The following is a 27,088-nucleotide window of genomic DNA, read 5'->3' on the forward strand; positions in this document are numbered from 1 at the left end:
TGATCAGCTCCATAACCAAGACAGGGCTAATCCGGTGGCTGATGACGCAGTCCCTTTAACTGAGCCATGGTGGACATATCAAGCCGGCAATGCCGGCATCCAGTACCTGCATCGTATGATCACCTGTTTACTAGAAGGAATGCTAAAAAGCTCTCACATTCATGTGAACTACAATAAGATTAGGGAAGTGACTCAAGAAAAGGATGAAAACTCTGTCTTTTTTCTTCCATGGCTTACTGAGGCAGTCCAGAAATACACTAACCTAGATATTTCTACCCCTGCCGGACTCTTGTACCTACACGTCCAGTTCATAAGCCAGTCAGTCCCCGATATTTGCTGAAGACTATATCAGTTACAAAAGGGCCCCAAAACCCCTCAACAAGAGCTCCTAGAAATAGCCTTTAAAGTTTTCGGTAATAGGGAGGTAGAAGCAAAAAAGGAAAAAGAAAAGGAAAGAAAGGCCAAATATGCTTTATTCGCTGCAGCTATCCAAGAAAAAACTTCAACCCGTTTGGCACGCCAACCTCGGCCCAGCCGTATGGGACCTAACCCTCTAGGCCCCTGCTTCAGAAGTAACCAAACGGGACACTGGGCGAAGGCCTGCCCCAACCCCCGGCCACCCACCAAACCCTGCCCCACCTGCAAACAAGGAGGCCACTGGAAAATGGATTGTCCTCAGACACTACCCACCAAATCTCAGGGTCCACCTCAGGCCCACAGCAATGGGCTGGAACCAGACTCTGGGGGGCCCTGGCACCCCAGACCATGGCTCTTCAAATGATAAGGGAATTGACCCAATTGTGCCTGAATTATTCCAGTGACGGACCCCAAGCTTCAGACACCAAGTGCATCCCATACAGATGGACTCGGAGCTTCGGGTAATTGGCACCGTGGCGGGACACAAAGTCTCATTCCTAATAGACACTGGGGCAGCCTTTTCACTTTTAACCTCCTTTCAGGGCCCTCTCCAACCTTCAGAAGTGGCCATCAAAAGGGTCTCAGGCGTCCCTTTTTATCCCCAAATAACTCCTCCTCTCCTTTGTCCCTTTGGCAAAACAACACTAACACATTCTTTCATGTAGCTCCCCAATGCCCGATGGCATTGGCGGGATGCGATCTTCTGGCTAAGCTACAAACTTCCATAAATCTCCCATTCTTAGATCCCGTATCAATTCTTTGCCTCCAAATGGCACCCGAACCCTTGGCCAGCCCTCACTCCCAAAACTTGCCCCCTGATCTTCCCCCGATAGAGCCTCGAGTTTGGGACACCGAAGCCCCATCAGTAGCTTGACACCATTCCCTGGACAGGTTTTTCTTAAAAATCCCTCTCAGGTCATAACCCAAACTCAGTATACCCTGACCACAGAATCCCGACAAGGACTTAAACCAATAATCTCTCCCGACTGCTCAAAGCCGGCCTTTTGCAGCCTATCTGTTCTCCGCATAATAATAACAATACTCCTATACTGGCAGTTGAAAAGGGACCCCACTCCTGGCATCTAGTCCAAGATCTTCACAAGATCAATGAGGCCATAATACCTGCACACCCCGTGGTCACTAATCCCTACCCCCTTCTCTCACGTGGTCCCCCGACACACTCTACTTCAAGGTACTGGACCTCAAAATGCCTTCTTTACTATTCCTCTACACCACTCTTCACAGCCCCTATTTGCCTTCACCTGGACGGACCCAGATACATAGCAATCTCAACAATTAACTCGGACCGTTTTACCACAAGGGTTTAAAGATAGCCCTCATTTTTTTGGGCAAGCCCTCCAAAGACAGCTACAAACTTCAGACCTAGGCTGTACTGCCTCGCTCCAATACGTAGACGATTTACTGTTAGGTAGTTTCCCTCACCTAGTCCTAGTCCACACCGCAACAGATTAAATCCCCTAGGCAACGGGGGCAGCAGCGTCTCGCTCTCCAAAGCACCGATTGCTTCCACCACTCTCAGTGACATGGGATTGCTTCTCACTCCCACATCCAAAATAATCCCAGCTCAGAGACTTCAAGCCTTGACACAGACCCCCAGGCCCCAAACAAGGAGGGGACTTCTTTCTCTATTAGGTCTATTAAACTTCTTCTGAATGTGGGTCCCAAATTTTCCCCTCCATGCAAAACCTCTCTACCAAGCTACTCGAGGAAACTTAGATGAACCCTTATTGGCCCCCACCTCTCTCCACACCCCAATACAGACTCTTATCAAACATTTACTACAGGCCCCTTCTCTTTACTTGCCTGATTACACCAGGCCTTTTTTCCTTTTTGTACATTCTCAACAAGGACATGCCTTAGGGATTCTGTGCCAGAAATTGGGGGACATATGGGGCCCTCTAGCTTACTTATCCAAACAACTCGATCTCATCACGTCGGATGGCCACCTTGTGTCCAGGCCTTAGCTGAAACTACCCTCTTAATACCTGAAGCCCAAAAACTAACCCGAAAGACTCCTCTAAATGTATGCTCACCTCCTTCCTTCAAAGATTTACTCTCTCATCAGGCTTTCCTTTCTCTGCCCACTGCTCGACTACAGATCCTCCACACACACCTCCTCGACCCATCCCTTTCTTTTATGCCTTGTAAACCTCTTAATCCTGCTAGCTTACTCCCTACACCAGATCCAGAAGCAGAACGCCTATCTCATGACTGTGTTCAGACCTTAGATATGATACTTAATCCCTTTGAATATATAACTGGTCATCCCCTTACTGGCCCCAAAGTCCCAGAATACTGGTTCATAGATGGCAGTGCCCAGACATAAGCCCCATTTGGGGCTGGATACACTATAGTGCAGGAACAGCCTGACAAAGTTATCCCCCTCGCCTCATCAAGTCAGCCACACTCCCAACTCACACATCCTCACAGCAGGCTGAACTGATAGCTCCTACACAAGCTTTGACCCCAGCCAACGACCAGAAGGTAAACATTTACACTGACTCCAAGTATGTCTATAACATATTACATTCTAACATTATAATCTGGAGGGAGGAGGGATTCCTGACTCAGAAGGGCACGCCTATTCTCAATGCTTCTTTTATTTCTGAATCTCTTCCACATGGCTCAGCTCCCAAAACAAGCTGCAGCAATACGTTACCAGGGACATCAGTGACATGGTCCTATCTCCTTTTATAACAACATAGCAGATCACGAAGCAAAGCGGCAGGCCGCCTCTGTTAGTCCTGTCTTTACTATAGTCCAGATTGACAAGCTTAACATCCGCACATTGCTTTCATATTTACACTCCCTTTTCCACCCCTCTGCAAGAGTATTTAAGACTTTTCTTCAGAACTTTACTGGGCTGACTAAGGATGATGTGACTTATTTAAATAATCTGACCCAAACTTGTACCACCTGTCAGCAGACAAACCATAATTCTAACATTCACCCCCCCCTCCTTTCCCCATCCACCAAATTCGCGGACATCTTCCCTCACAAGTAGATTTCACCCACAAGCCACCCGTAAAAAGGGGTAAATTTCTCCTAGTCTTCGTAGATACATTTTCTGGGTGGATTGAAGCTTTCCCGACTACTAACAAATGAGTCCCTCCTGTGGCTCGCCTTATTCTTACTGAAATCCTCCCCAGGTTTGGAACGCTTTCCTCCCTCCAGTCTGACATCAGGCCGAGTTCACATCCCAGATCACCCAAAATACTGCACGAACCCTTCAAATTCCTTGGAGGTTTCATATTCCTTATCGCCGCTGGTCCTCTGGTAAGGTTAAGAGAGCCCACCGCGTCCTAAAAGAAACTCTGACCAAATCAACAATCGAACTTCATCAGGATTGGACTAAACTCCTTCCTTTAGCCCTCTTAAAGGTCTGGGCCTTACCAAAAAAGCCTCTAAACGTCAGTCCGTTCGAGGCCACGTATGGGAGGCCCATAATAGCTTTAGGACTCCCCCACTCCCATGACGGTCCCAAACTGCCATCCCACCTTCCTTTTCCCTTACTTGCCCAGATGCGAGATGCCCTTTGAAGACATATGGATAACCTACTCCCTCGACCGCATCCCTATCTCCCGTACCCATCCCTCCAAATAGGAGACAAAGTCTGTATGACAGTTCAGCCCCACTCAGATCTAACCCCCAAATGGCAAGGACCCTACACAGTAATACTGCTGACCCCTACTGCTGCAAAATTAAAAGAAATCACCCCTTGGGTGCACGTTACTCAACTGAAAAAGGTGATGCAGCCCAATGATGAGAATGCTTACCAGACTAATACTTACCAAGTTTCTCACCCAGGCCCTACAACTCTAGAGTTCTCATGGCTTAAACAGGCCCCAACTGACGATGAATGAGCCTATCGGTTTCATGGCTACAATTATTTCCGGAACAACTCCTAGCAGATATCTGGGTCTCGAGTCCTCAAGGATCCACGTTCGAACACGTTGAAGATTACATCTCCACCCTGTGGCTGCAGGGAACCTTTTATAACTTTTACCCTTTTGAAATCCAATTCTTCTCCATAGTAGTTTATCTTATATTCACTTCCCCAAATGTTGGTTAACATCTTCTTCTTATCTTCTTTCTTTCCTCTGACCCAAGAACTCTTTCAAAACCCTAAACTCAACTATCTACTCCGGACCCTTAATTTAACCCATACTCTCCCCAATGCTTCTAACCCACAGTTGGCTAAAGACTGCTGGATATGTCTATCCAGTCCTCCGGGAGATTCAGCCCTCCCCACATCCATCCTAGACTGGACCACTGGTAACATATCCCTACACCACGCATACCATGGAGAGCCTTTATTCGTCTCATATCTTAAATCTTCACACTAGTGATCAAATCTGGAATTCGGACAAACTCTTAGAATCTTTACTCACTGACCTTCCCTCCGACAATGGAAAACCTCCAATAGGAGGCCCTGTCACCCAGAGAGTAACACTATTACAGAATGAAGTGAAGTGAAGTGAAATCGCTCAGTCATGTCCCACTCCTTGCGACCCCGTGGACTGTAGCCCACCAGGCTCCTCCGTCCATGGGATTCTCCAGGCAAGAGCACTGGAGTGGGTTGCCATTTCCTTCTCCAGGGGATCTTCCCAATCCAGAGATCGAACCCAGGTCTCCTGCATCACAGGCAGAAGTTTTCCTTCTTCTGAGCCACCAGGGAAGCCCCATTATTACACTGTTACAACCAGCTCCTTTTTGCATATCTAAAAACAGTTCATATGACCAAGCCGTGGGCATAATCCCTAAACCCATGTGTAGCCATCCCTCCACTTTGCTCTTTGCCACTGGAGAGGCTATATATAATGTTCCTGGTCCTGCAGGACACTTTGCCTTCACAGCACGGCTTCCCTCAGCACACTCACCCGCTTCTCCCCTCACTGGGACCACCTTAGTGGAGTCCCTGACTGTTCTTGAATGAGCGATCAACCCTGCCCCTCTCCCAAGACTCCTCTTCGCCATCAACTTTAGCTGTTGTATGGTGACACCTGGCCTGTTTTTCTTGTGTGGGACGTCTACATACCTCTGTTTACCTACTAATTGGACCAGAACCTGCACCCTGGTATACTTCAGTCCAAACATTTTTAGAGCCCCCAGTGATCAACCCCTACCTATTCCTCTCATTCACAAACAAATGAAACGAGCCATTCATCTATACTCCTCTTAGTGGGACTAGGAATAGCGGCTGGAATTGGAACAGGAACCACAGGCCTAACCACCTCCATCCAAAACTACCCATCAGACAGCCTCCAGGAAATAGTCCAAGGTCTAGTAACTATCCCAAATTGACTCGATTCCTTGGCGGCAGAGGTGTTACAAAATGGAAGAGGATTAGATCTACTAACTGCAGAAAAGGCAGGTTTGTGTCTTTTTCTGGACGAATCCTGCTGCTTCTATGCCAATTAGTCGGGTGTTGTTCAGGAAGCTGAAACATACCTTCCAGATCGAGCCTCTTGAATCTGCCAGAGATTAAGCAACTCCTGGCAGTCACGGTTGATGGATTGGAACTGGATGCCTTGGGTTTTGCCCCCAAATCCTTCATATTCATTATCATCCTATTCACATTTGGACATTGTTGGTTTAATCTTTTCCAGCGATTCCTCCAGGACCGAATCCGAGCCATTTCTCAACATCAAGTCAAGACTGTTCTGCTCAAGACCCTGGCAGCTGGAATAGAAAATCAACACTACGGGCCTTAGACTTCCTTCCTCCCAGACCACAAATCCCCGACCCTCATTTACCAGCACGAAGAAGCCCTGAACATTGGCAACGCCCACCTCTCTTTCTCTTTGTATATATTCCTTAGGGTCTGGAATGAAGGGAAGCTGCACAGCGCAAAGTAACCTAGAGTTAAAACTCCCCCCAGGTTCTTCCCACCATACCTTACAGAATAAAGAACCTTCTCCCCCGAAGAAAGGAACGGACGCTAAGATTACATTCAGCTCCCAGTCGATCCCAGTCTCTGGCGGGTCTCAGGAATTCCTTGCCCCAGTTGTTGAAAGCTAACTAATCAAAAGTAATCTTGAGGGAAAACAGACCCCCTCAAAACAATGTATCTCCGCATATACATGTTTTCTGTATATACCTACTCTCTTCTTGACTTAGCACTGCTGCTGTGTCCAACTCTGTGCGACCCCATAGATGGCAGCCCACCAGGCTCCTCCATCCCTGGGATTCTCCAGGCAAGAACACTGGAGTGGGTTGCCATTTCCTTCTCCGGTGCATGAAAGTGAAAAGTGAAAAGTGAAAGTGAAGTCACTCAGTCATGTCCAACTCTTGGAGACCCCATGGACTGTAGCCCACCAGGCTCCTCCATCCATGGGTGCAGAAGCCCACTAATCTGACTGCTGCACCTTCTCGCCTAATTAAAGATGATCTGTTCCTGTACAGTGCCAGTCTCGTTCTTTTTTCAAACCTCACCTTCTCTAGTTCCTTTACCTTACAGGGCCTATTCATTCATCCATGCACTTAAAAGACAGGTTAATAAGTTTATGTTCTCTGACATGTTCGAAGTTAGGTGTTGGGGGAAAAAATGAAAATGAATAAAATAAAGATCTGTTTTCTAGGGTACCGTTTCTCAAGGCTGCCAGATAGATGAGAAGACAGAAATATGGGTGGACAAATAGATAGAGGGAGGCATGCGTGTATGGATGTGTGCATGAATGTGTGAATCTGAGGAGCTTTCTTTTTTAATATTTATTTATTCATCTGGCTGCATCAGGTCTTAGCTGTAGCACAAAGGATCTTCACTGAGTCATGCGAGATCTTTCACTACAGCCCATGGACTTTCTAGTTACGGCTTTCCAGATGGCCATGATCTCCCTCCCTCCTAGGCTCTGACACTGATGCCACTTTTCTTTATGCATGGAGTGCTTTTCTTAAAATAAAGAAGCATTTCACTGTACCCTGAACCTTCCAAAAGTGAGAAAGTGAAAGAAAGAACAAGAAGAATATATAAGAAAATGCTGTTTAATTCTATAATACCTGCCTTACTGCAAAGCTATAGTATTCAAGATAGTATGGACTGGCATAAGCACAGACAAATTGATCAATGGAAAAGAATGGAGCATCCATAAAGAACTCACGTGTTTGCTTTTTGACAAATCATCTAAAGAAATTCAATGGGGAAAAAAAAAAAAAAAAGAAATTCAATGGGAAGAAATGGGATCTGGGTAATAAGCATTCCAGAACATGGGGAGACTGATTGGCATCACTGCTTTGGTCAATTTCAAAGGTTCTTCTACCAGGCTGGTTTACTGTAGATCCAGTAGAAACAGAATCATGAGGAACAGTTTCTCCAGAGCTGGGTGATGGGGTGGTTTCCCCTGGGCCTTCTGAGGTCATCAGTACAAAGTCATCTTCTGTGCAAATAGGTCCTCTGCTCATTCCTCCCCATCAGACCAGTATGACACAGTCAGTTCAGTCGCTCAGTCATGTCCGACTCTTTGCAACCCCATGAATCGCAGCACGCCAGGCCTCCCTGTCCATCACCAACTCCCGGAGTTCACTCAGACTCACATCCATCGAGTCAGTGATGCCATCCAGCCATCTCATCCTCTGTCATCCCCTTCTCCTCCTGCCCCCAATCCCTCCCAGCATCAGAGTCTTTTCCAATGAGTCAACTCTTCGCATGAGGTGACCAAAATACTGGAGTTTCAGCTTCAGCATCATTCCTTCCAAAGAACACCCAGGACTGATCTCCTTTAGAATGGACTGGTTGGATCTCCTTGCAGTCCAAGGGACTCTCAAGAGTCTTCTCCAACACCACAGTTCAAAAGCATCTATTCTGCTCTCAGCTTTCTTCACAGTCCAACTCTCACATCCAACATTCCATGACTACTGGAAAAACCATAGCCTTGACTAGGCGAACCTTTGTTGGCAAAGTAATGTCTCTGCTTTTCAATATGCTATCTAGGTTGGTCATAACTTTCCTTCCAAGGAGTAAGCGTCTTTTAATTTCATGGCTGCAATCACCATCTGCAGTGATTTTGGAGCCCACAAAAATAAAGTCTGACACTGTTTCCACTGTTTCCCCATCTATTTCCCATGAAGTGATGGGACCAGATGCCATGATCTTCGTTTTCTGAATATTGAGCTTTAAGCCAACTTTTTCACTCTCCTCTTTCACTTTCATCAAGAGGCTCTTTAGTTCTTTTTTGCTTTCTGGCAAAAGGGTGGTGTCATCTGCATATCTGAGGTTATTGATATTGATATTTCTCCTGGAAATCTTGATTCCAGCTTGTGTTTCTTCCAGCCCAGCGTTTCTCATGATGTACACTGCATATAAGTTAAATAAGCAGGGTGACAATATACAACCTTGACATACTCCTTTTCCTATTTGGAACCAGTCTGTTGTTCCATGTCCAGGTCTGTTGCTTCCTGACCTGCATATAGGTTTCTCAAGAGGCAGATCAGGTGGTCTGGTATTCCCATCTCTTTCAGAATTTTCCGCAGTTTATTGTGATCCACACAGTCAAAAGCTTTGGCATAGTCAATAAAGCAGAAATAGGTGTTTTTCTGGAACTCTCTTGCTTTTTAGATAATCCAGTGGATGTTGGCAATTTGATCTCTGGTTCCTCTGCCTTTTCTAAAACCAGCTTGAACATCTGGAAGGTCACGGTTCACGTATTGCCTGGCTTGGAGATGACTGCAAATAGACATGACTGGAAATGGAAAGACTTACTGACTACAGACAGGGGAAGATGGGGTGAACGACAGGAAGCTACTATTGCTCTGGGTCAATGTTTTTACTTCTTTGATCTGTAGTTGTGCTTTTATGGAATTTTCCTTTTCTATTGGCTTTGACCCAGTAGAATTTTGAAGGACAAAAGGTCTGTCTTATGGAAGGTGTATTCCTTCCTTGACTGTTATTCAAGGAGGCCCTTGGGTCTGGTCGAACTCTTCACAGTGCAGGAGGCTGTGGCCCTGCCCTCAGGGCGGGAGGTGATAGGTACACGGATTTGGGTTTTCCAGGCTCATCTGCCATCTCCAGGCCCAAAGAAATGAGCAGCCTGGAGCAGGGCTCACCGACTGTGCGGTGTCGATACAGCCCTGGGTGGGAGACCTACGTGAAGTGGTGGTCCCAAGGGGCTGACTGGGACAGCTGCCAGTTCGTTGTTAAAACCCTGATCAAAGAAGGAAGTACAAAAGGACCTCGTGTCCATCAAGGACAACTGGGAAGACCACTCAATCACCACGACCATGGAGAAAAGTGAAATGAAGGTGAAAATTGCTCATTCGTGTCTGACTCTTTGCGACCCCATGTACTATATAATCCGTGGAATTCTCCAGGCTACAATACTGGAGTGGGTAGTCTTCCCTTTCTCCAGGGGATCTTCCCAACCCAGGGTTCAAACCCAGGTCTCCTGCATTGCAGGTGGATTATTTACCAGCTGAGCCACAAGGGAAGCCCAAGAATACTGGAGAGGGTAGCCTTACCATTCTCCAGGGGATCCTCCCAACCTAGGAATCAAACAGGGGTCTCCTGCATTGAAGGCAAATTCTTTACCAACTGAGCTATCAGGGAAGACCCACCCATGGAGAAGTCCAGGCTAGACGATTCAGACACTTACTGGTGTGGGATTGAGAGACCTGGACCTGACCTGGGGAACCCAGTAGAAGTGACCATCGACCCAGGTAAGAGTATGTGTGTGTGTGGACGTGTCTCTTCAGGGCCTGCTCTATCCAGGGACCCAACTGTCCCTCAGAGGGAATGTCCCAGGGGTGGGGGAGTCCTGAGGGCTCATGGAGCCCCTGCTGACCACCTGGGCTGGGAGGGGCCGGACTTCCCTCAATGCTCTCCTGGCTCCAGGGCCGCCTCCAGGCTGGGATCATGCTTTCCCAGCACCCTGTTTCCCTGCGCACAGTCAGTGCCTGAGTCTGCTCCCAAGGAGATGAAGGTGGTGGTCCCCGTATCAGCCCGCGGGCCAAGGGACCCTTCTCTGTGGGACCTGGAGACCCTGATTCCTGCCAGTGCTTTCCTGGGACCCCTCCTGCCCTGGAGGTGTTCCTACTCTTTCTAGAGTTTAAGTCAGACTTCAGAGCTGCCATGCCCACCCCCTGATCCATATCCCATCTCGGGGGAAAGACCCAGCATAGTAAGAGTGCTGTTTTTATTATTTGGTCTGAAAAGGCCTCCACACTCAAAGGGCATTGAAATCCACCAAATTCATTTACCTGACAATCATATGATATTCTCTTTACTTCACGAATACGGTATATCACACTTACTGATTTTCTAATGTTCAAAGAGTTTTGCTTGCTTGGCATAAACCCAAATTGGTCATGAGGCATGTTTTTTCTATTTCTGGATTCAGTTTGCCAATGTTTTGTTTCAGACTCTTGCATTTACATTCATGAGTGATAACTGCCTGTCATATTTCTTCCTTTCACTGCCTTGTCAGGTTGGCATCAAACCTATGCCAGTCTTACGGAATGGATTAGGAATTACATCTTTCCTCTGTTCCAGAATTTTTTTCAATATATAAGATAGGCATTATTTCTTCCTTAAATGTTTAGTAAATATTGACATTGAACTTTAATAAATAATCTAGCATTTTCCTTGGGGGATACTTTTAATAATGGAGTTGATTCATTTAAATAGTTGTAAGATTATTTCAGCTTTTCTAATTCTTTTTTGTGCTAACTTTTGTATATTATATTTCAAAGAATTTGTTATTTCATCAAAAGTTTCCAATTTACTGGCATAACTTTGTTTAGTGTCATTTTATTATTGTAGCCACATATCATCTTATCCTTGTATTCAGTCCAGTTCAGTTCAGTCACTCAGTCGTGTCTGACTCTCTGCAATCACATGGGCTGCAGCACTCCAGGCCTCCCTGTCCATTACCAACTCCAGGAGTTTACTCAAACTTGTGTCCATCGAGTCGGTGATGCCATCCAACCATCTCATCCTCTGTCGTCCCCTTCTCCTCCTGCCTTCAATCTTTCCCAGCATCAGGGTCTTTTCCAGTGAGTCAGTTCTTCACATCAGGTGACCAGAGTACTGGGGCTTCGGCTTCAGCATCAGTCCTTCCAGTAAACATTTAGGACTGGTTTCCTTTAGGGTGGACTGGTTGGAGCACGACCACTTATGCCAGTTCAAAAACATCAATTCTTTGGCTTCAGCGCTCAGCTTTCTTTATGGTCCAACTCTCGCATCCATACATGACTACTGGGAGAACCATTGCTTTGACTAGACAGACTTTTGTTGGCAAAGTAATGTCTCTGCTTTTAATATGCTGTCTAGGTTAACTTTTTAATATGTGCAGGATATATAGTGATGTCTCCCATCTCACAATTGATTATTCAGACCCCCAATCTTTCTATTGTAAATATCTTTCACGAGCTTTTTAAAAAGCAATCATTGACTTTGAGGATCTTCTCTATTTTTATCTTATTTTCTACTTCATTAACTTTTGCTCTTTTTTTTTCCAGTATTTTCTTCCTCCTACTTTTTCCTGAGCAAGTGACCACTGACTGTCATTACGGCCCAGGGTGGGAAGAACCATGTGAAGAGGTGGTGTTGAGACGTTGATCAGCAGAACTGTATCATCCTGATTCAAACCATGTCATGCAAGCAGAAGGAGACAGCGAGCCGTGTGTGCTGCAATCAGAGCAAACGTGTGATCACCATGACCACGTCTTTTGAGGAAAACACTTTTTTTCTGACTTGCTACCTAGGCATTTTATAGGTTATCTTCCTATAACCTACAGAGCTTGGATATTCAGATAAAGATCTGAGTTTAAGATTCCCACCAGAAGTTCCTGCTTTACTGCTCCCAGGGCACCTTTAAAAATAACCACTTAGGGACTTCCCTGGTGGTCCAGGGAAGACTCTGCACTCCCAAGGCAGGGGGCCCAGGTTTGATCCCTGGTCAGGGAACTAGATCCCACATGGTGCAACTAAATATCCCGCATGCTGCAACTAAGACCCAGAGCACCAAACACATTTTGAAAAATAACCACTTCGAGTTAAGCCTGCTAAAAATTAGCGACCTCTGCTCTAACCACCTACTAAGTAACAGGTGCTTGCTACCGTGCTCTCTGTCTTCTCCTCTCTCATGACCTGGGACTGAGAAGCACCCCTTCCTTGGCTCATTGCCACCCCACCTCACCTCCCCAACCCTTCTTCTGAGATCTGTCAGTAATAAATCTTTTGACTCTACTTCCCTCGTGCAGGTGCAGTGACACTTTGCCTTCAATCAAAGGCTTCCCTGGTGGCTCAGCGGTTAAGAATCCGCCTGCAACGCAGGAGATGCAGGTTCAATCCATGGATTGGGAAGATCGGCTGAAGAAGGAAATGGCAACCTACTCCAGTGTTCTTGCCTGGGAAAGCCCAAGGACAGAGGAGCCTGGTGGGCCACAGTTCATGGTGTCGCAAAGAGTTGGACACTATTTAGGGACTAAACACTTCAACCAAAAGGACCTCCTGGGTTTCACTTCCAAAGTGGGATATTTGGGTGCTGACAGTCAGCTACCTGCCGACCCTGGGTGAGCTGCTTGTACCTCTGCATTCAATGGGTTATCATCTGCATATTCTTTTTTTTTTTTATTTGGGGGGTTTCAAACTCTTTTTTAAATGAATTTTTTATTGAAGTGTAGTTGATTTACAATGATGTGTTAAATTCAGGTGTATGGCAAAGTGATTCAGTTGTACATAATACGTATCTCTTCTCAGAATCTTTTCCCTTATAGATTATTAGTAATACAAAACATGAGTTGAGTTCCCTGTGTTATAAGTAGGTCCTTGCTGGTTATCTATTTTATATATAGTAGTGCGTATGTTCATCACAAACTCTTAATTTATCCCTCCCCTTTCTTTCCCCTCTAGTAGCTATAAGTTTGTTTTTTTAGTCTCTTCGTCGGTTTCTGTTTTTTATATGTTCATTTGTATCATTTTTAGATCCCACATATGAGTGATGTCATATGATATTTGTCTTTCTCTGACTTACTTCACTTAGTATCATCATCTCTAGAGGTCCAGCCACGTTGCTGCAAAGGGCACCATTTCCTTCTATGATCTGCATGGTTTTCTTTCGACACCCTAGCTCCAGCTTCTCAACACAGCTGCAGGAGCTCAGGGCAAACAATGCAGACACTTACTGATGTGGGGCTGAGAGAACCAAAGCGGACCCTGGGGTCTAAGCTAAAGTGACCACTGACCCAGATAAGGAGTCTTCCTCCCTGTATCATGTTGCTGGGATTGAGGTTTCAGGATCCCCTTCATTCTTATTCAGGCTATAAAAATGAATCCCCGAACGCTTCCCTGAGACCGCGTGTGCGAGTGTGAGTGAGGGAAGGAGTGAGTGTGTGACATCAGAAGATGACTGTCTTAGCCTCTCAGAGCAGGACATGCTCAGCTCAGGTAGGAGAATTTGAAAAAGAACTGTCCCCATTTTGATCACTGATGGCACCCACTCTGCCTTCCTTGGAGCTGGGCAAGCCTGACAGTCCTACTGCAATGGAACCTCCAATTTTTATTGTAAGGATTTTCCCAATATTTCATGGGATGTACTTATATTTTCAAAGTATTTGCTGTTTAGTCAAACTTCAATTATAATTGAGTGTCCTGTGGAGCTTTTTCCAAGACTTTTTTTTTAAATGTATACCACTTTAAAGTTTTATCAGTTTAAATTATTGCATCTGTTTTTTATATTTCTTGCTTTGTGGGCCACAAGGCATGTGTGATCTTAGCTCCCCAATCAGGGATCCAACCCACACCCCCTACACTGAAAAGTGCAGTCTTAACCACGAGGGAAGCCAGGGGAGCCCCACGTATGCTACAATTTTATTTGTTAAACCTGATAACTCTATCCTCTGGGGTACTCAGGCTGGGGCCCCCACACATGGTCCCTCTGACGTTTCCTTGTGTCAGCAGAGTCTTTGGGAAGTCTGAGGTGGGCCTCCCCAACCTCATTTTGCCTTTGAATACAGTCAATTTCCCACCTGAGCTTTAGGTACATGGAGGCAAAAATCATCAGCTGGATGGCAGGACAGGAGGCTGAAACATTGATCTCTCTCCTACATGCCCCTCACCTCTCAGAGGGTAAGAGAGTGTCTCAAGGTTTGGCCTCTAGCTTTAGAAGAAAACAGTTGACCTTTTCTAAACTAGCTCCCTGAGGCCCTGCCCACTTCCTCCACAATGAACCAACAGGAAGAGCTTAATTCGTATCCCAGGACTCTTAGTCTAGGGAATCTTCCTGAGAATGAAGAGTCTTCTCCAAGCCCCACCCTCCACAGCCCACCCTAGCTCATAGCTGCAGATCTGTGCTAACTCCAGGGTCTGACTGATGGATTACTCCACAGTCCCCAAAATGCATGGAGGATCTCCTTGCAGACCCCAAGTGAGAGTCACAGCCAGACTGAATACATTCAAGACAGGGAAGAAAATGGAGATATTAACGGGGCGGGAACTTATGGTGACAAGGAGAGGCTGTGAGGTCGTTCTCATCTTCAGGTGTGCCTAGGAGGTGAGGGATGGTGCTGGTACTAGAATCTCATTTCAACACACAAAATACATCAGGGCAGGGATGCCAGAGTCTTCTGACCACTTTTTAAGAAAATATTTTCTTTATTTATTTGGCTGCATCACCTCCCCCCCCCGCCCCCCGCCGCCCCCGGGATCTTCATGAGTCATGCAGAATCTTTGGTTGCACTGCACAGTCGTGGTTCCCCAACCAGGGATTGAACCCACAGCCCCTGCATTGCAAGCCAGATTCTTACCCACTGGACCACCAGCAAAGTCCCTCTGTCCACTTATACTTTCATATCTTCACATGCAGTTGGCATATTATCATCATTTTGCACATTTTTCTACTTTCATGGGGTCTAGAATTTCCCAGGTGGCTCAGTGGTCCACCTGCAAATGCGGGAGATGCAGGAGACACGGATCAACACCTGGGTCGGGAAGATTCCCTGGAGGAGGAAATGGCAACCCACTCCAGTATTTGTGTCTGGGAAATCCCATGGAGAGAGGAGCCTCGCAGGCTACAGTCCATGGGGTCACAAAGAGTCGAACACGATCGAGCACACACACAGAGAATCTCAAGCCCACGATTGGCTGACCCCTGCCCCACACACAATGCAAGAATAAGTGCATTACGTCGTGTGTGACACAGACTTGAGATCATATATGTCCTCCAAGGAACTGGGCCCAGAAGAAGGCATCCGCTCTTCCATTCCTTCCTGTAGTTTCTCCTGTGTTGGAGGCCTCAGGATGAGGAAGGCCAGAGGCTGTGCAGGGAAGGGCGAAACTAGAGCCAGACTGGAGCATCAGAGCAGCAGGTTTCCAGGGACTAGGGGACTGATTCTTGAAGCAGGGGGCCACGCTGCCTCGAGAACCACAGTCGCCACTGACCACTGTCATTGCCTAAGAAAAATGCCTTTTTGTTCTGTTTGAGGGTCTTTAATCTCTGGACAATATTGAAGAGCATGGGGGCTACTGGTTTTTCTCGGGATTCCCCCCAGAGCTCCTCAGAGGCCTGTTGACCCAGAGGACAGCACCGAGCATACCCAGGAGCAAGGGCACCTTCAGGAAGACCAGGAGCAGGAAGTGGACGCTGCCCAGCAGGGGCCTGTGGAGAACACGGGGACAGGAAGTGAGATGCCCCCAGGTCCCCTCCTCCCAGCTCTCCCGGGTCCCAGGTTCCAATAACCTACACGAGGGCCAGCCTGGGACCCCAGGGTGACAACAGCCTTCTCCCCCCAGACTCTCCTTCTTCATGTCTCCCTGTTCTGACCCTTGCTGCTCTCCTGGGCAGGAAAGGACCAGTGTCCTCATCAGAAGGAGAAGAGCTTAGAACATAGACACACACAAAGGGGAAACCACGAGATGCACAGCGAGGAAGATGGCCATCTACACAGCTAAGGAGGGAGCCCTTGGGAGAAAGGAGATACGCTGACACCTTGACCGCAGACTCTGGCCTCCAGAGCTGTGAAAAATGAACGTTGTCTAAGCTGCCTGGCCTGTGTTACTTTGCCATGGCAGCCAAGCTAATACAAGAATCATCCCTTATTCTTCACTCTTCACAGAAATTTGTCAAATGAAGTCATTTATCAATTAATCACTTAACTCTGTCTGGAACGTTACTTATGTAATGTAAGTACCTGGAAGGCAGACAGCTGGATATTTGGATAGTCCTCATATCCCCTCATATTTCTAAAACAGGGATGGGCAGGCTTCCCTGGTGGTCCAGTGATAGAGAATCCACGGCCAGTGCAGGAATCATTAGAAAGCCCGTGCACAGCCATGAAGACCGAGCACATCCCCCCAAAAATAAAATAAATAAAAAATTTTTTTGAAAAAAGGGATGGGCAGGAGTGGGTACCCACCCAGCGCTTATTTGTTGGATAAATGAATGTATCAGCCATCTCATGAAGATCAAAAGCCCTAATTGTTACTTACAGGTGTCCTTCCGGGGCAACTGGTGCCGTGAACATGTTGGCATTGGTGCTGGGGCGGGTGAAGATCGACCCTGCAGTTGCAAGACACACAGACCAGGTTACACAGCACTCTATCTGTTCACCCACCTGCAGACCGAAAAGTGCCTCTGAGTCTGGGGGATCTGGGTTTGGGAAGCATGGGCCTCCCTATCCCGAGTGTCTGGAGGAGGGCCAAGGGAGGGGCCGACAGCCCAGACTGCTCATATCTCCCTGGCCTCCAGGAGACTCAAAGCCTCAAAGGCAGTGGGGCTGGCACAGGTCCAGGAAGGGTAAAGGGGCCCAGGGTCGCCTCAGGCCAAGGGCAGCTGGAGGACAGTGGAATTCAAATGCTCCAGCTGCTCGTGACAGGGCCACGGCCAGTGCCTCCTCCATCTACTTATCCACGAGGACAGGAGTAGAATGGGGGCTGCCAGGCAGCTGACACAGCCAAAATCTGCGACTTCAAAGGTCAGGGCCAGTCCTGACCTCAGTAAAATCCCGAGGTTCAGGAAGAGCTTGCACTTGGAGGACGTTATTAAGCTCCCGTGATGGGGATAGTTACTCTCAGGAGTGTTGTCAGGATTGACTGAGATGAACCTGCTCTGCTTTGCAAGTATAATGGGCCTCCAGGTTCAGGGTGTATGTGTAGGGGAGCCATTGACTGTGTGCCCACCCCTCTCTGCCAGAGGTGCCCAGTGAGTGGGCTCGCCCGGTCCAAGGGTCAGCAGAAGCAGAGACCAACAGACAAAATTGGTCAAACCAAGGTGCCTCCGCTAACATGCCCAGGAGTGCTTGCCTTCTAGAAGGACTGAGGAAGAGAGTGTTCTTCAACTCAGATGTATAAATGGCTCATGATGGGGTTTCATGCACCAGAAATGCAGCCTTCTGACTGTGGAGCCCTGTCCAGACCCCAAAACTAAGCACAGCATCCCCCACTGGGCTGGGACTTGCCCCTGAGATGGCATATGGAACACACGGTGGGCATGGCAGCTCTGAAGTCCCAACCCCGAATTCCAGAAAGAGCAGGAACACCCCCAGGGCAGCAGGGGTCCCAGGAAAGCGCTGGCAGGAATCGGGGTCTCCAGGTCCCATAGAGGAGGGTCCCTTGGCCCACAGGCTGACACTGGTCCCACCACCTTCATCTCCTTGGGAGCAGACTCGGGCACTGACTGTGCGCAGGGAAACAGGGTGTTGGGAAAGCCTGATCCCGGCCTAGAGGCGGCCCTGGAGCCAGGAGAGTGTCGAGGGGAAGTCGGGCCCCTCCCAGCCCAGGTGGTCAGGGGCTCCGTGAGCCCTCAGGACTCCCCCACCCCTGGGACATTCCCTCTGGGGGACAGTTGGGTCCCTGGACAGAGGAGGCCCTGAAGAGACACGTCCACACACACACGTACTCTTACCTGGGTCAATGGTCACTTCTACTGGGTTCCCCAGGTCAGGTCCAGGTATCTCAATCCCACACCAGTAAGTGTCTGAATCGTCCAGCCTGAGCTCCTCCATGGTCACGGTGAACGAGCGGTCTTTCTGGTTGTCCCTGATGGACACCCGGCCCTTCTTCACCTCCTTCTCTGATCCAGTGGTTTTAATAACGAAGGGACAGTTGTTCCAGGCAGCCCCCCGGCACCACCACTTCACGTAGCGCTCATACCTAGGGTCGTATCGACACCGCACAGTCAGTGAGCCCCGCTCCACACCTCTCACTGCTCTGGGACCCGAGATGGCAGATGAGCCTGGAAACACAAATCCACGTACCTGTTACCTCCCGCCCTGGGGGCAGGGCCACAGCCTCCTGCACTGTGAATAATTCAACCAGACCCAAGGGCCTCCTGAGCGGAGTAACAGTCAAGGAAGGGATACACCTTCCACAAGATGGACCTTTTGCCCTTCAAAATCCTAGTCAAAGCCACCAGGAAAATCCCATAAAAGCACAACTGCGGATCTCGAAGAAACACAAACACTGACACAGAGCAAGAGCAACTTCCTGAGATCATCCCACTTCCCCTGTCTGTGGCCAGTGAGTCTTTCCATTCCAGCCACGTCCGTTTGCAGCCACCCCTGTGTTATTCTGCTCTGATGGGGAGGAAAGACCAGAGGACCCATTTCCACAGAAGACGACTCTGCACTGACGACCTCAGGAGGTCCAGCTGAAACACCCCCTTAACATGTCTGCGGGGAGGCTGTTCCCACTGGCTACGATGTAGTAAAGCGGTAAACTGGGTATGGTGTAGTGAATGTGCTGCAGGGGCCTCCTCGAAGCTGACCAAGGCAGTGGTTGCTACTGGGGCTCCATGTGCTGTGGACTCCATACAGGACACGTCCCATTATGTTCACTGAACTGTAAATTCCACTCCCAAATTCCTGGGAGAAGTGCTTTTGTAGGACAAAAGCAAGGACAGGTTAGGTATGAAACAGAGCAACACCTATGTATGTCTTCAGGTGTCTTGTAAGGTTTTTATTAAATCTAATGGAAATGATTCTATCAAGAGATCAACACTGAGTAAACCAGAAAAAAAAAACTACTTCTCTCTGCTCTGCAACCACCTGCTCTAGGTCAGCGATCACTTGCTCATTATTTTCAGTCTAGGTCTGTCTAATCAAAGGTATGGTTTTTCCACTGGTCATGTATGGATGTGAGAGATGGCCTATAAAGAAAGCTCAGTGCTGAACAATTGATACTTTTGAACTGTGATGTTGAAGAAGACTCTTGAGAGTCCCTTGGACTGCAAGGAGATCCAACCAGTCCATCCTAAAGGAGATCAGTCCTGGGTGTTCATCGGAAGGACTGATGTTGAAGCTGAAACTCCAATACTTTGGCCACCTGATGTGAGGAACTGACTCATTGGAAAAGACCCTGATGCTGGAAAAGATGCTGGGAGGACAATGGGATGACAGAGGATGAGATGGTTGGATGGCATCACCAACTCAATGGACATGAGTTTGAGTAAACTCCAGGAGTTGGTGATGGACAGGGAGGCCTGCCGCGCTGCAGTCCACGGGGTCACAAAGAATCAGACATGACTGAGTGACTGAACTGAACTGAACTGAAACTTGCGTAAAGGCACTCAGAGCACTGGAAATCACTTAAATCAAATCTCCATTAAAAATTATTTAAATTTACTGAAGTCAATGCAAACCCGGAGCCCCCCAGTGGCTCAGGGGTAAAGAATCCGTCTGCAATTCAGGAGCCACAGGAAACAAGTTCCATCCCTGGGTCAAGAACATCCCCTGGAGGAGGGCTTGGAAACCCACTCCAGTATTCTTGCCTGGAGAATTCAATGGACAGAGGAGTCTGGCAGACTACAGTCCATGGAGTCACAAAGAGTCGGACACGATTTAGCAACTTAGCATGCATGCATGCAAATGTAAACCCACTCACAGAAACTCTGACCACTTCTTTAGAGTCAATAAACATTCAGCGTGATTGTTCAGCATGAGTTTGGGATGGAACTAGAAGCATGCGCAACATGATCTAACAACTTCAAACAACACGTTTTTTTAAATCACGTAGAGAACATTTACAAAAATTGACCATTAAAGAGACCTGCTGCAAAATAAGGAAATGGCAATCCACTACAGTGTTCTTGCCTGGAGAATCCCAGAGATGGGGGAGCCTCATGGGCTGCTGTCTATGGGGTCACACAGAGTCGGACACGACTGAAGTGACTTAGCAGCAGCAGCAGCAGCAGCTGCAAAATAGGCTATGAGAAGCCCACGCACCGCACCTAGAGAAAGATCCTGAGCACCCCGATGACCCAGTGCAGCCAGAAATAAAGCTTTAAAAAGCTCTTTAGGAGTGGATTCCTTCATCACCCCCTGCAGCTGCACCCCCGTTTTCATTCATTCATCTGTGTGTCTAGAATGGCCAAGGTTGAAAAACAGTCCTATGGGGGGGACACTTGGGTTTGGTTTGGTTTCTTGTTTGCCAGCACCTAACATAGAAGCTGTGAGGTGTTAACAGTAAACATGATATTTGATTAACAAATCAGTGTCTGGATGAACGAATGGACCCTGCCATGTTCCCCCAGGACAGACCCTCAGGATCTCCTGCCTCAGTCACTCCAGGGTCAGAAGCCCCACCCCACTCACCTGGGATGACAAGAAGAAACAGAGCCGGGAGCAGACACGTGGTCCTGCCTCCCATCCTCGGAGCTAACGAGCTCTCGGTCCCTTCAAGGACCGGCGCCAAGGTCAGAAGTGGACACGCCAGATGTCCCTCAAGCCTCGAGAGATGTTTCCTGAATCTCCTTTGCACTTGTCTCTGGTTCACTTCCCACGGTCAGCACCTACTTCTGCATTTTACAGATTAGGGGAAAAGGCTGTCACTCATTGAGAGGATGAATTGCAGCACGTGATGAGAGCTGTGTCCAGACCTCTGTGCCTCTGGGGAGAACAAGTGGTCCAGGTCCGGGCAGGTTGCCCACTGGAACCGAGACATCGCTGCTGGGGGGAGGGGGCAGAGCTGGTGGTGGGTGAATAGAGAGGACCCCAGAGCAGGGGTTGGACACAGGAATGGACTCAACTGGGTCTGCACTTGGGGAGAAGGCGGAGCTCGGGGCTCAGGTCCAGCCTCGCTGCAGACACAGTCCCACCCTTCCCTCTCTGCAGGCAGCACCCCCACCTGCATCTCAGACCACCTTCCTGCCCTGAGCCTGACCCCTGCCCCTCCCTGGGCTCGGCTCCCTTTGAGGTCCTGAGTCTCTGCAGAGCAGAGGCCGCCCTGGGGCAGGATCAGAAAGGAGAAGCCCCTTTTCCTTTCACCCATTTTGCCCAGAGGCTTCCTCTCCCACGTCTGCACGTGCCCCCCGGCTCCTGGCTGCTGGTCACCGCCCTGCACAGGCACTGCTTATTCTTCTGTCTCCTGTGTGACCCTCCCCACTGCCCCCAGGGGCCCCCTGTGTCCCCTGCTCCCTCCCCCCCTCCTCTCTGGACTGATTCTTTGTCTCTCCTATTCTCTGTCATATTTTAGGAGGCGAGTTTCTCTGAGCCTCTGACCCCTTCTTTCTCACTCTGTCCTGGCCAGTTCTGCTTATTTCATTTAATGTGTGGTTTTGTGGCTTCCGTGCTGCTAAGAGCTACCCAGAGGTGAACAGGGCCCAGCTCCCCAGGCTTGGCAAGTGTGCTGAGTGCCCCATGCTGTATGTGTGTGTGTGTGTGTGTGTGTAAGCCCCAGATCGAAAGACTCCTCCTCGGTCACCATGAGATTCCACCACCAGGATCTGTGCCTTGAGATCCACTCCCAGGTACGCCCTCTGGTCATGACGAAAGGAGCTCATTTTCTTATCTGCAGCAGGGGAGCCACTGTCTTCTAACGGGTGTTCGGACCTCTTCTGCCCACCCTGAGGATTCAAGCACCTGGGCAGGTGGTGAAGAGCTTAAGTGCACTGGTCTCAGGGACTCAGTTTCCCTCCAGGAAATGTGTGTCCTGAATCACTGGTTGTGGCTGAGGATTTAACCCTGGCTGAAATTCCACTTCTCTTAAAAGTAGGTCCCGGTCATTTCTCCAAAGAAGACATCCCAATGTTCTATGTAGGCACATGAGAAGATGCTCAGCGTCACCAATAAGTAGAGAAATGCAAATAAAAACTCAGTGCGATATCACCTCACACTGGTCAGAATGGCCATCATTAGAAAGTCTAGATTTACCCAACGCTGGCGAGAGGGTGGAGAAAAGGGAACCATCCTACCCTGTTAGTGAGAATATAAGTTGGTGCAGAAACTATGGAAATTGTGTGGAGGTTCCTCAGAAAACTAAAAATAGAATTATGATATAATCCAGCATTCCCACACCTGGGAATATACATGGACAAATCTCTAGTTCAAAAAGATGCGTGTACCCCAATGTTCATAGCAGCGCTGTTCACAACAGCTGAGACATAGAAATAAGCTAAATGTCCATGAACAGATCATGGATGAGAGAAAGGTGATGTGTATATATGTACACATATATACACACACTGGAATACTGCTGCTGCTACTGCTGCTAAGTCACTTCAGTCGTGTCTGACTCTGTGTGACCCCATAGAAGGCAGCCCACCAGGCTCCCCTGTCCCTGGGATTCTCCAGGCAAGAACACTGGAGTGGGTTGCCATTTCCTTCTCCAATGCATGAAAGTGAAAAGTGAAAGTGAAGTCGCTCAGTCGTGTCCGACTCTTAGCAACCCTATGGACTGCAGCCTACCAGGCTCCTCCATCTATGGGATTTTCCAAGCAAGAGTAATGGAGTGGGGAGCCATTGCCTTCTCCACACTGGAATATTACTAAGCCATAAGATTAGTTCTCAATTACAGGAGAAAAACTATTTAAAATTCCAACATATGGAGGCTGAACAACACGCTGCTGAATAACCAACAAATCACAGAAGAAATCAAAAAAGATATCAAAATATTTCTTAGTAACGAATGAAAATGAAAACACAACAACCCAAAATCTGTCAGACACTGTAAAAGCAGTGCTAAGGGGAAGGTTCATAGCAATACAGGCATACCTCAAGAAACAAGAAAAAAGTCAAGCAAATAACCTAACTCTACACATAAAGCAACTAGAAAAGGAAGAAATGAAGAACCCCAGGGTTAGCAGAAGGAAAGAAATCTTTAAAATTAGGGTAGAAATAAATGCAAAAGAAACAAAAGAGACCATAGCAAAAATCAACAAAGCAAAAAAAGCTGGTTCTTTGAGAGGATAAATAAAATTGACAAACCATTAGCCAAACTCATCAGGAAAAAAAGGGAGAAGAATCAAATCAATAAAATTAGAAATGAAAATGGAGAGATCACAACAGACAACACAGAAATACAAAGGATCATAAGAGACTTCTATCAGCAATTATATGCCAATAAAATGGACAATTTGGAAGAAATGGACAAACTCTTAGAAGAGTACAACTACCCAAAACTGAACCAGGAAGAAATGGAAAATCTTAACAGACCCATCACAAGCACGGAAATTGAAACTGTAATCAGAAATCTTCCAGCAAACAAAAGCCCAGGTCCAGACAGCTTCACAGCTGAATTGTACCAAAATTTTAGAGAATAGCTAACACCTATCCTACTCAAACTCTTCCAGAAAATTGCAGAGGAAGGTAAACTTCCAAACTCATTCTATGAGGCCACCATCACCCTAATACCAAAACCAGACAAAGATGCCACAAAAAAAGAAAACTACAGGCTAATATCACTGATGAACATAGACGCAAAAATCCTTAACAAAATTCTAGCAATCAGAATTCAACAACACATTAAAAAGATCATACATCATGACCAAGTGGGCTTTATCCCAGGGATGCAAGGATTCTTCAATATCTGCAAATCAATCAGTATAATACACCACATTAACAAATTGAAAAATAAAAGCCATATGATTATCTCAATAGATGCAGAGAAAGCCTTTGACAAAATTCAACATCCATTTATGATAAAAACCCTGCAGAAAGCAGGAATAGAAGGAACATACCTCAACATAATAAAAGCTATATATGACAAACCCACAGCAAACATTATCCTCAATGGTGAAAAATTGAAAGCATTTCCCCTAAAGTCAGGAACAAGACAAAGGTGCCCACTTTCACCATTACTATTCAACATAGTTTTGGAAGTTTTGGCCACAGCAATCAGAGCAGAAAAAGAAGTAAAAGGAATCCAAATTGGAAGAGAAGAAGTAAAACTCTCACTGTTTGCAGATGACATTATCCTCTACATAGAAAATCCTAAAGACTCTACCAGGAAATTACTAGAGCTAATCAATGAATATAGTAAAGTTGAAGGATATAAAAACAACACACAGAAATCCCTTGCATTCCTATACACTAATAATGAGAAAATAGAAAGAGAAATTAAGGAAACAATTCCATTCATCATTGCAACAAAAAGAATAAAATACTTAGGAATATATCTACCTAAAGAAACAAAAGACCTATATATAGAAAACTATAGAACACTGGTGAAAGAGATCAAAGAGGACACTAATAGATGGAGAAATATACCATGTTCATGGATCAGAAGAATCAATATAGTGAAAATGAGTATACTACCCAAAGCAATCTATAGATTCAATGCAATCCCTATTAAGCTACCAATGGTATTTTTCACAGAGCTAGAACAAATAATTTCACAATTTGTATGGAAATACAAAAAATCTTGAATAGCCAAAGCAATCTTGAGAAAGAAGAATGGAACTGGAGGAATTAACCTGCCTGACTTCAAGCTCTACTACAAAGCCACAGTCATCAAGACAGTATGGTACTGGCACAAAGACAGAAATATAAATCAATGGAACAAAATAGAAAGCCCAGAAATAAGTCCACGCATCTATGGACACCTTATCTTTGACAAAGGAGGCAAGAATATATAATGGATTAAAGACAATCTCTTTAATAAGTGGTGCTGGGAAAACTGGTCAACCACTTGTTAAAGACTGAAACTAGAACACTTTCTAACACCATACACAAAAATAAACTCAAAATGGATTAAAGATCTAAACATAAGACCAGAAACTATAAAACTCCTAGAGGAGAACATAGGCAAAACACTCTCCGACATAAATCACAGCAGGATCCTCTATGACCCACCTCCCAGAATATTGGAAATAAAATAAAAAATAAACAAATGGGACCTAATTAAAATTAAAAGCTTCTGCACAACAAAGGAAACTATAAGCAAGGTGAAAAGACAGCCTTCAGAATGGGAGAAAATAATAGCAAATGAAGCAACTGACAAAGAATTAATCTCAAAAATATACAAGCAACTCCTGCAGCTCAATTCCAGAAAAATAAACGACCCAATCAAAAATGGGCCAAAGAACTAAACAGATATTTCTACAAAGAAGACAAACAGATGGCTAACAAACACATGAAAAGATGCTCAACATCACTCATTATCAGAGAAATGCAAATCAAAACCACTATGAGGTACCATTTCATGCCAGTCAGAATGGCTGCTATCCAAAAGTCTACAAGCAATAAATGCTGGAGAGGGTGTGGAGAAAAGGGAACCCTCTTACACTGTTGATGGGAATGCAAACTAGTACAGCCACTATGGAGAACAGTGTGGAGATTCCTTAAAAAACTGGAAATAGAACTGCCATACGACCCAGCAATCCCACTGCTGGGCATACACACCGAAGAAACCAGAATTGAAAGAGACACATGTACCCCAATGTTCATCACAGCACTGTTTATAATAGCCAGGACATGGAAGCAACCTAGATGTCCATCAGCAGACGAATGGATACGAAAGCTGTGGTACATATACACAATGGAGTATTGCTCGGCCATTAAAAAGAATACATTTGAATCAGTTCTAATGAGGTGGATGAAACTGGAGCCCTTATACAGAGTGAAGTAAGCCAGAAAGAAAAAACACCAATACAGTATAATAACACATATATATGGAATTTAGAAAGATGGTAATGATAACCCTGTATGTGAGACAGCATAAGAGACACAGATGTATAGAACAGTCTTTTGGACTCTGTGGGAGAGGGAGAGGGTGGGATGATTTGAGAGAATGCATTGAAACATGTATATTATCACATGTGAAAAAAAAAACGAATAATGCCATTTTCTGGGGAAGGAAATGGCAACCTACTCTAGTATTCTTGCCTGGAGAGTCCTATGGACTGAAGAACCTGGTGGGGTACAGTCCATGGGGCCACAAGAGTCAGACACAACTGAGCAACTAACACAATGCCATTTTCATCAACATGGGTGTAACTAGAGATTACCCTACTAAGTGCAGTAACTCAGAAAGTCAAAGATGAACACCATATGATATCACTTATATGTGGAATCTCAAATATGGCATAAATGAACATATCCACCATACAGAAACAGACTCACAGACGTAGAGAACTGACTTATCGTTGCCAAGGAGGAGGGAGGGAAGGAAAAGGCTTGGAGTCTGGGATTAGCAGATGTAAGCTGTTACATGTGGATGGACAAGCAGCAAGATTCTAGTGTATACCACGGGAGACTGTCTGCAATACCTGTGATAAATCACAATGGAAACGAATATTTTTAAAAAGAACGTTTCTATACGTATAGCTGAGTCACTCTGCTGTACAGGAGAGGTTGGTACAACATTGTCAATCAACTATACTTCAATTAGATAAATAAAATGAAAAGACCCATTATAAAAATTGGGTCCTGACCTGACCTATACATGATTGTTTCTTCCAATAAAGAAAACAAGAAAGTGAAGTTGCTCAGTCGTGTCCGACTCTTT

The 27,088-nt window shown here is 46.5% G+C and overlaps 2 pseudogenes across 1 annotated transcript; one reads left to right on the forward strand and one right to left on the reverse strand.

Moving 5' to 3' along the window:
- The first annotated feature begins 3,966 nt into the window (after nt 1-3,966).
- LOC147351027 (CMRF35-like molecule 5) lies at nt 3,967-12,146 on the forward strand (annotated as a pseudogene).
- Nucleotides 12,147-15,552: 3,406 nt separating this feature from the next.
- LOC147351028 (CMRF35-like molecule 2) lies at nt 15,553-21,123 on the reverse strand (annotated as a pseudogene). The gene is made up of 6 exons (XR_015148401.1): nt 20,959-21,123; nt 18,259-18,602; nt 17,281-17,302; nt 16,944-17,145; nt 15,967-16,028; nt 15,553-15,707 (listed from the first exon to the last, which is right to left on the reverse strand). The product of XR_015148401.1 is annotated as a CMRF35-like molecule 2 (transcript).
- Nucleotides 21,124-27,088: the final 5,965 nt, after the last annotated feature.

The sequence above is a fragment of the Bos grunniens genome, chromosome 19 (assembly GCF_055505025.1).
Source record: "Bos grunniens cultivar Pamir isolate PY7600 chromosome 19, Bosgru_T2T1.0, whole genome shotgun sequence".
NCBI lineage: Eukaryota > Metazoa > Chordata > Mammalia > Artiodactyla > Bovidae > Bos > Bos grunniens.